Here is a 10,748-nt window from a genome sequence, read left to right on the forward strand (position 1 = left end):
ACAAAAAGATGCTGTCAAAACTATGTTTGGAAAAGGCTCATATTTGTGAATGTCATCACATTTGGTTGCAATTTTCTGTAGAGAAATAAAATAATGTGTAATGGTGGAAATACTTTATAAAATTCTAGCCCGCACATCGGGCGGGCCTCTCTGCTAGTTAAAGAAATGGAGGTCAATGACAATGATACGCGTCTGCGTTACAAAAGGCTTCGCAAAGGCCATAGGCCCACGTCCTCCATGGCTGGCATTCCAGAGGAGAATGCTCATGTTGCACTGGCTGCATCAACCGAAGAGATTGCTCATGGTGAAGTTAATGCCCCGCATAGTGAAGATCTTGCTGCAAAACAAGTTGAAGATATTCCGGCTGCATCAGCCTATGACAAAGAGGAAACTGTTGAAGAAGATGCCAAGTGCATAAAGACGTACCTCCTATGGTGATTGAAGACACTGCCCCAGTGCAGTCTAAACCTGCAAGATTGGTGGGTGGCGTCCCAGTTAGAACGTCAATCACCATTGAGGAAGACAATGAGTCTGACACTGTATTGGCTTATGACAACACTAGAGCCCCAATATGTGCCCAATGTATGCAGCTTAACTCGCCATAGTGTTGGGCCAAAGGATGAAGGGAATGTTGCTTCACTCGGAAAGTAACCAAGTTAGCTTCCGTATGTGCGTGATCGCCAGAAAGAACTTGGCTTGTTGCATCACAAGGTCGGGCTGTGCTAGCAACATGGCTGGGTCCATAGCTATTTACTCTATGGAACACTTCATGTGTTTGCGTCACACCGTCTTTGTGGCAAAAGGAATTGACTTGATCAGTACTCCCTCCGTCCTATAATATAAGAGCGAGTTCGTTATCAATCAAACACGTCCTAGAGAGTTGATAGTTTTTGCTAGAAAAAGGGTGGCTGTGGTTTGATGGTTGGATTAGAAGAGTCGGGGTTGTGATGGAGAAAAAAAGTCATGGGTGTGTCATGACGGCGGCATGTGGGGGAAGGAGATCGAGGAGAGGAGACGTGTTAGTCGTTGTGATTAGGGGCCTGGAAAGAAGAGATGACTCCAACCGGAGAAGGAGGTCGAGGAGAGGAGACGTGTTAGACGTGGAGATTTAGGGGCCTGGAAAGAAGGGGTGACTCCAACCTGATCTTGATGATCCAACAGTTTATAGAAGTTAAGAAACAATAAATTAATGGATAAAATTGTTTTTTCATCTAGGATTAATGTGGAGGCTCATATACACTATAGTAATTTGGTCCCAACATATGAACAGCTTTTATTTTCTGATTAATGTGGTAATTTCTAGGGGTCTCTAATTAGTATAGGTATAGATAGATAGATAGACAGATAGATAGATGGACGGATGGAATGAAGGAGTGACTCCAATTTGATCTGGATGAGATTAGGCTTATTATAAAAACTTGAATAATTCTTGTTTAGGGAGCTTCGCCTTTCTTGCCACTTGCTCTTGCTTTGTTATTTTTGTCGGACTTATGTCTCGAATTTTTCTTTTATTTTCTCACAACATTTTCATTCGAACAATTGAAATTAGAATAAACTATCCCATACAATTTTCTACTTCCACTAATAAATTGACACGAAGATGTGGAGACTTATAATTATCAAGAAGGTAAAAATGCAGTAACACGCATACTTGATCATGCATCTAATATGTTTTTCTTAGAAGTGCAGTGAAACTACCCATAAGTATCCAAAACTCACTGAATTAAAAATTCCTTTCTTGATCACAGATAACTTCATATATCAGCTTTATTGTGCAAACTAAAGTGAGCTAATCTTGACTTGCAAGAAGATAAATATGCAGAATAATAAAGATACAAGGTATTCTCAAATCTCCCCCAAGCTGACAATAAAGTCGGTGGGATCCTGATACCTTGTTGTGCTCTGGCTCGATGGATGCTAATTCCTCCTTCTTTTCCATGGTGTATGTGAGAGCAACACTTGAAGCGAGATGCCCTAAAATTTCCTTCTACTGCTCAGAGAACACCTTCATTAGAAATTCAATCTCTAAGAAAGCTTAGTAGTGGCATCAGCAAAGGCATCGATCTTATTATACAGAGACCATCGACCTTGTTCTCAAGGTCTTTGCTCATCATCCAATAAGCATCTATCACTTCACCAATTGTATCAACACATGCTCTGGAAACTTTCTCTAGTTTGTTGATCTTTTCCTTTATCTCATCGGGGGTATTCCTCCTTTAAAAAAAATCTCATCAAGGGTTGGTGCTTCCTTCTCACGTTCATGAGGTGCAAGCACCAGAGGAGATCTAGGAAGAGATCCTTGAATATTGTACCTGTAGGGGTTTGGAGCATACTCATCTTCCCTTTCTTCCTTCTTCTCTTCTTCCTACTCCTCTTTCTTCTCTTCTTCAGGCTTCACTTCCTCCCACTTCTCTTCCTTGACGCCCATCCTTCGAAGTTCTTCCCAGATTTTAGGATCCCACTCGAGAGAGAAATGATCTTGCTTGAGGAAGGGCTCGCAAGGGATGACTCTTTCTTGACAATGGAGAGGGATGGGGCGTTCTTGGAGGCCATGAGAGATGATGCCTTCTTGATCTTGTAGATTACTGTTTGGTGGAAAGGTGGCATACGGTAGTGATAAGGGAATATATTGACAATGAGCCAAGGACATTCCTCCTTGGCTTTTACAAGGATTATAAACCCTAATATTCCAAGATTGTCTTTGAGGAGGAAGTTAGAAGGAAATCGAAACTGGCTGGAAGAAATCAGGCGGTTTTTTGGAAAATCATAGCAAAAGACGGCCTATGGTATGAGCGCGGGGGCTCGTACCATATGTCGTACCACAGTCCACCGCAAGCCAAAGAAAAAGGGTTTTTTTTAACCAACGCAAAGCTGCTAAAGTAAAAGAGCAATAGACGACCTACAATACGAGTGCGGGAGCTCGTGCCACAGGTCATACTGATACCTCCGCCGTGGTTTTCCAAGTCCAGAAGAGACAATAGGGTGCAGTACAAGCGGGGCTGCTCATACCACAGCTTGTACCAAACAGCTCTCAGAGTCCTTCTAGGCCTAGAAGAGATGACGGTCTTTGGTACGAGAGTGTTTGCTCGTATCGGCGACCGTACTGTCTGGCATCAAAATTTGCCCTAACATCGCCCGGAGGTTTTATCCTCCTGTAGTTTACTGGGACGGCATGTGTTGCTGGGTTTTTTTTTGCTACCCACTCACTGGTTCGGCTTCGTTTGTTCGTCCTCACCCATCGATCTATCGATGTTCGCTCGCTCACTGCACAGTTTCGGTATGGTTTGTTTTCTTTAGGGTTTTCTTTAATTTTTCCTTTTTTTTGTTTGGTTTTCTTTTTGTCGTTATATTTTGGTTATTTTATTACTTTTTCTTACTTTTTGTTTATTTCTTGGTTTTCAATGGTTTTTTTCCTTTGCTTTTTATCATCTTTCACTATTTTTGCACTTGTCTCTTTGGTTTTGTTTTTTTCTTTTCTTTTATTTTTTATTTCTTTTGCTTCTTTTGAGATCTCATTATTTTTATCATTTTTATTTTTTTCTTTTGGTTTTCATTCTATATTTTTCATATACGCCAAGTACATTTTCCTTATACACATTTAAAAATGTCAAGTAAAAGTATACATCTTTTAATACATTGTTAATATTTTTTCTGTACACATTTTAAACATTTTTCAAATGCTTGATTAATATAAATTAAATAAAAGACCAGTATTTTTTAATGCATGATCAACATTTTTCCTATAAACATTCTGAAACATTTTAAATACTTGATTAAGATTTTTCAAATATATGATTACCATTTCTTAATACATGGTCAATATTGTTTCTATACACATTTTACGTTTTCCAAATGCAATATTAACATTTTTTAATACATGGTCAACATTTTTCTTTATAAATTTAACATTTATTAAATAGTTTTTTAACAGTTTTTAATTACAAGTTTAATATCTTCTAATTTAATAAAAAGAATACAAGATAAACTTTTTAAAAATACATGGTCAGCACTTTTTTATACATGTTTAATATTTTTAATGCTTTATTAATATTTTTCAAATACTTTTTAGAGAAATGAAAATGCTTGATTGACATTTTTTAAATACATGATCAACTTTTATTCACACACATTGTATATTTTTTGAATAAATTTTTCATATACATGAGAAATATTTACTCTATGCACATTTAAAAAAATTAAATGCTTGGTCAATATTTTTTCAAATGCTTTATGTAGATTTTGTTTTAGGGAATGTAAATTAACTATAAATAAATGAAAGTAAAATAAGGAAATCAAAAAACAAGGCCATGGCCTCCCGCGCGCTCGGCCGACCGACGGGCAAGGCACGACCGATTTAGTTACCTGCTGCTGGGCCATGCCCGACACGCGTGCTGGTAGGCTGGCCGCCAAAAACGGCCCGTTTGGTCAGCTCTGACTGACTGGTATTGTGCTGTGCTGTTCTGTTCTGTTCTGTTCAAGGGGCCAGGCCCTCCGCCTCCGGCACCGACAGACCCCGGCAAGCAAGCAGACGACTCCACCGCCGCCGCCGCCGAGGGTTAGGATTGGGGGCATAATGCTGCGTCTCGTCTCCGGCCAAGCCCGCCCCAACCACCCACCTACGCCCTCTTCCCCTGGTGTGGCGACAGGGCCTCGCTGCCCGGCCAACTCACACCCCCTCTCGCCGTGCCCGCCGCGAAGTAGACGCCCGGCCGGCGGCGAGGACGGCGAGGTAAGCCAGCCAACCGCAGTAACACACATCCATGCCCTCTTTTCTTTTGTGTTGTTGGTAGGACGTGGGTGACAATATGAACTTGCTGAATCTGAACCTGAAAAAGCCTGTTTTGTCCTCTGTAACCACCAGCTCGACCTTTAATTAATTATTAAGTATCCCCCAAAGCGTTGCCCTCTTGATCTGTAAGCTTTGATTACCAGTATTAGCCACGGCAAATTATTTGACTCGATTCGATGTTGCTTCTAGTGAAAAAATAGAACGTGTCATATGGCAATTCTGGTCAGACGGGATACTACCTCGAGGAAACTAAGGCGCAAATATCGGTGGAAAGACGCTATCTATCTCTTTTACCTACAGTGGGGACAGTTTTGAAGAAGAAAAATGCGCATTTTTGTATTTCTTAGCGGTCACCGACCCTGAACAATGAACCAAATTCAGCATCCTGAGTTGCTCATTTTGTACAGCTTCACCCGCTGCCATCACCAGCTATCATCATTAATTATCCGCAAAGACCCAAAGTTGTCTATTTAATAACAATTTCATGGTGAGTGGAGACAGGTATTACGGCATACATAATACTAGGATCAGGATGGTGTCATTTTATACTAAAGATGCCTGCTTCCTGATGATGCCTTCCTTGAGCTGGTCATCTTGAGTTGTTCTCCAAAGTTTAGATTAAGAAATCTCAAGGGTTGGTAAGAGCAATTATTGGGTTGATGAGAGAAGCAAGAGTTTGTCAATCATCATCCCAGCTTTTCTCAGAAACACATTAGGATCACGGGAGCTTTGTCTGGTTGTTTGACTGCATCTTGATGGCTTCAACAACTCGACTAAGCGTTCCCCAATCACCAAACCATGACACTGTTTGGTGATTTAATTATGTTCCTGAAGCGCACAAGGAGGAGGTCACCACAGGTCCAAATCTTGCTGGATCTACATCGATTAAAAGCCAGGTGTGTTGACTGTTGACCTTGATTTGGTTTAGTTCCTAGTTCTCTTGTAAATATCCTGGGTAGCTTAGTCGATTCAGAAAAATAAGAAGTTTTCCTTGCCATTACAAGCCAGGTATGGTGGTGATTCTTTGGTTTTCACTTGTAAAAGGAACAAGGGGGATTTGAAGATCAAATCCAGCCACTTGTCATCGGTTACAAGCTACCACACTCCGAGTTATACCCATCTCTCCATAAGGATTCAGGATCTTCACGATTAAGCTTCAGTGACAACAAGACCAGCCAAGCATCAAGTCTCTTCTTTTCAAGATTGCTGTGATGGTTTCAGATTCAGAAGCGCAAAAGGTGGTTACCAAGAGTAACCTGGGTCTAACCTACGACAAGGAAGGTGCGTTGTTCTTCCCTAGTTTTCTGGCTATCTTAAAGTTGTACTCGGAAGAATCTCCTTCAGTTCAAATAAAAAGCATGTATGTTGTTTCTTGCAGCTATTTGTTCTCCATACATCTGATATATTAGATAGACAGTGAGGAAATAGAGGACTAAGTTACATGTAACGATCACATTAGTGAACTATCCAAAAGCAGAGTACTCATATTGGCGAGCTAGCTGGTGTGGCAGATTGGTATTTTCAAACCTTGGGGCATTTTAAGTGAGATATCCTATACAGAAACGATGCATGTATGAAAGGTCATTTCCCTGTCACTCCTTCTTGTCAGTTAGTAAAATTAAGTTTGCTACAGTTGACTACTTATTTGGGGGCCTTTTAAGCTGAGATATCTCTATATCGAAGCGGAGCATGCATGGTCAGTTATTTAGTATCACTCATTTTTTCCGGTCAATAACATTAAGTTTATCACATTTGACTATAGCACAGTCTCTAGTGCTTTAGAATTCTCATGGATCTGCCTGTCATAAGTACTATTTTGTTTGATTACGACATTACGTAAGTTAGAGTTAGATAAGTTAATTGTGAAATCATTATGAGGATTACTTTGGCATTGTGGTTTATGAGGATTACATTGAGAGAAGATGTGTATTTCACCTTTCCATTGTGGTTTGAGATTTTTGAAGTATTTCCACAAGTGCTTGTTACTAGCGCAATGCATTAATAGTCAAGTTAATGTATCACTTACTTCATTTTGCAGTGGCCATTGCAATGGTATTGTGGAAAATATACAGCTAGACCACCACGCAGTAGTGGAATATTGGCAATTCTCAGAAAATAATGGCGGAGATTGTGATTCTTCTGACCATTAAGAAGATTGGAATAGCCTTGGCGACTAGAGTGGTAGACCAGGCAAACACACAGTTTGCAAAGTACAGGACACAACTGCTAGAGCTACAGGGCAACATGAGTCGTGTTGCCAGTGAGCTTCGCATAATGCATGATGTTCTCTGTCAAATGGACATACAAAACCGCAACAATCAAGTGTATGAGGGCTGGTTGGAGGAGGCGAGGAAAGTAGCACATGTGATGGAGGATGTAGTGGATGAGTACTTGTGTCTAGTTGGTCGGGAACATGATATAGGATGTTGCTTTTACCTGAAGAAAGGGTGCAAAAAGCCAAGATTTATGCTTTCTTTGAACCGGATAGCTTTCAAAGGAAATAGAGAAAGACCTTTCACACTTGTCCGAGGCAAAAAAACGTTGGGTTCCAATGACAATCAATGGGGATACTAGTAACTCGAATTATATTGTCAAGAGGTCCAAAGATCTAGCAAACTTCTCACGTTCCCTTGATGAAGATCTAGTGGGAGTGGATAAAAACAGAGAAAGACTTGAACAGTGGTTGACAGGTGATAATTTGAAATGCTCGGTGATTGCGCTGCTTGGAATGGGAGGACTCGGTAAAACAGCTTTAGCTGCAACTGTCTACAAGAAGGAGAGAGAGAGATTCCAGTGCCATGCTTGGGTCTCCATCTCTCAAACGTATTCTAGAGAAGATGTCTTAAGGAATATAAGTAAGGAACTTTCCAAAGATAATAAAGCCAACATTCTATCAAACACTGCAGATATGGACATCACATGCCCTGAAGAGACATTGAAGAAGTTCCTAGAACAACACAAGTATTTAATCATATTGGATGATATTTGGACTCCAGAAGCATTTGATGAAATGTCTAGGGTGCTTATTCATAATGATAAGGGAAGTAGAGTAATAATCACAACAAGAGAAGGCGATGTTGCTGCACTGGCCTCTCGAGGGCACATCTTAACGTTGGAAGCTTTACCAGAAGACAAGGCATGGGATCTCTTTTGTAAGAAAACCTTTCCAAGAGATACAAATCATGAATGTCCCATGGAGTTGAAGTCTTGGTCTGAGGAAATAGTTAGCAAGTGCAAAGGCTTGCCTCTTGTTATTGTGTTAGTTGGTAGCCTTTTGCGTGTGCGTGAGAAAACTGTGGAAGAATGGAGAATAATAAATGGTCAGTTGAGTTGGGAGCTAAATAATAATTCGAGGCTCGATCAGATAAGGAATGTTTTACATCTGAGCTTCATCTACCTTCCAACACACTTGAAAAGTTGTTTCTTGTACTGCAGCTTATTTCCAGAAGACCATCTTCTCAAAAGGAAGGAACTTGTAAGGTTATGGATAGCTGAGGGGTTCATTGAGGGAAGGGGTGAAAGCACATTAGAAGAAGTGGCAGAAGGCCATTTGAAGGAGTTGATTGATAGGAACATGTTACTACTTGTTGAGAGGAACTCATTTGGTAGGATGAAAGAATTCAGAATGCACGATATCTTACGTGAATTGGCAGTTGACTTGTGCAAGAAGAACCGTTTTGGTGTTACATATGAGGATAATTGTGGGGGTTCTCTTGAGACGGATGGACGTCGATTGGTTATGCACAAACTAAATAAGGATGTTCAGCAATCCTTTCCTAGTATACACCAACTTCGAACTTTCATTACACTGGACAGTAGCATGCTACCATCCACTCTACTACCTCTGCTATGTAAGGAGTCAAGATACATGACAGTACTAGAATTAAGTGGTCTACACATTGTGAAGATTCCAGATGCTATTGGGGATCTTTTTAATCTCCGCCATTTGGGTTTGCGTAATACAAAAGTGAAGATGCTCCCGAAGTCTGTTGAGAAGCTTTCAAATTTGTTGACATTGGACCTTTCTCGATCTGATATACAAGAGTTGCCTAGTGGGATTGTGAAACTGAAGAAGCTTAGGCACTTATTAGCTGAGAAAACAATTGACCCATATTGGAGAGGGTTGCAATGTTGCCGTGGTGTGCGTGTTCCTAATGGTCTTGCAAATCTAATAAACTTGCAGACGCTACAAGCATTGGAATTACAGGATGAGTCTCTTAGACATTTAGGGGTGCTGAGGCAACTAAGAAGCTTGAGGTTATGGAATGTGAAGGGAATCTGCAGTGGACGCATCAGTGAGTCTTTGTTTCAGATGCAATCTTTGTCCGACTTATCCGTGAGTGCAAGCGATGAAAACGAGGTTCTATTGTTGAATGTCCTCCTGCCAAACCTACAAAAGCTATGTTTGAGAGGACGACTAGCGGAAGGGGTGTTGGAGGAGTCTCCTCTCTTCCAAGCTGCTGGGGGACAGAACTTGCATGAATTGGTTCTGTCTTGGTCACAGTTGAGAGAAGACCCCCTGCCATCTCTTTCTCGTTTGTCAAACCTGACATTTCTGGATTTCACCAGAGCATATACCGGAGAGCAGCTGGCATTTTTCGCGGGGTGGTTTCCGAAGCTGAAGATTCTCTATCTAATAGACCTGCCTAATCTGAATCAGCTACAAATACAACAAGGTGCCATGGCAAGCCTTGAAAGATTATACTTAATCAACCTCAGCAGCTTGATGGAGGTCCCACCTGGCATTGAGTTCCTCGTTCCCCTACAGCGTCTAGTTTTTTATGAAACCAGCAGTGAATTCTTGATGTTGCTGTGCCAATTTTCTGCAATTGAAGGGACACAATGGCAGCATACTCTCTGTCGTTGACGTGCCACAGTGGTCGGCAATGTGTACGTGCGTAAGCTAGTATCACTACTCTGGTTTCCTCATCTCTAATCGTACAACTTCTAAAATGTTCGTATGTTGTTGGTTATGTAGGTCACCTGCTGGAAGGAAGAAAGAAGCTTCATTACATGTACAACCAGTGTTTCCTCTGTTGCTGATCTACTATACCATCCGGGTTTCCTCTGATGTTTCAAGAAGCACTACGGCACCCTTTGCTGCTACTTCCACCTCCATCTACAACTGCCCTCCTGCTACTATTATTGTTGGCGTGCTTTTGCTTGTCATGATATTTGCCTATTGATTGTTTCAAGCTGTGGCTTTTAAAACGCTTATTGTAAGACTGAGACTGGGTCGTGTTCTCATATTCAGAATATTTCTATTTTGCATTACCTGTTTGTATTTGTGTGTGCTAGTTGTGAACTACTCCCTCCGTTCACAGATCAGATGTATATATTGTAGACACGTTGTATGTGTTTGTTCACGCATTTCAGTCTGTATGTAGTCTACATTGAAATACCCAAAACATCATATATTTGTAAACGGAGGGAGCATCTATGTTGTCGCCTATTTCAGTTCTGGCTGTTAAATACTACTCGTGTTGTGATTCATAATGACCAGATATTTATTTCCTTTTAACAGAGTTGGCTTGTGATTCATAAATGGTATCGATCAGCGCGTTGTCCTTGTTCTGTTTTATATGTGATGTTTCTTTTTTGGATTGTGCTCCTTGCTGTATATATTAGGATGCATAGCAGGATCACTTGTTAATGCTAGAGTATTTTCTCCAGGCGTGGTTTCTTATATACCTTTCGCTGTTCATATTCATTGGTTAATGTTCGAGATGTTACTTCGGATAAGCCGCTGCCTAATAAAGGCCACTGTTGCCACGAGAAAATGAAGAAGTGAAGTACATTAGACATGCAAATAATAAAAAGTGGACACTTATCCTTTCACCCCTTAGTTATATAGAGAGGAGAGCACCCTATGTACATATGGTTGATCAATGAATAATAAAAAGAGCTCTACCCCTACATCTATGTGTCAATTTTACTTTCAATACATGTGCTCCACAAC

General features: G+C 40.7%; 1 pseudogene; it reads left to right on the plus strand.

Annotated features, from left to right (window-relative positions):
- The first annotated feature begins 4,463 nt into the window (after window positions 1-4,463).
- On the plus strand, window positions 4,464-10,285 carry LOC109763024 (disease resistance protein RPM1-like; annotated as a pseudogene).
- Window positions 10,286-10,748: the final 463 nt, after the last annotated feature.

Source organism: Aegilops tauschii, chromosome 7 (genome assembly GCF_002575655.3).
Source record: "Aegilops tauschii subsp. strangulata cultivar AL8/78 chromosome 7, Aet v6.0, whole genome shotgun sequence".
Classification (NCBI taxonomy): Eukaryota; Viridiplantae; Streptophyta; class Magnoliopsida; order Poales; family Poaceae; genus Aegilops; species Aegilops tauschii.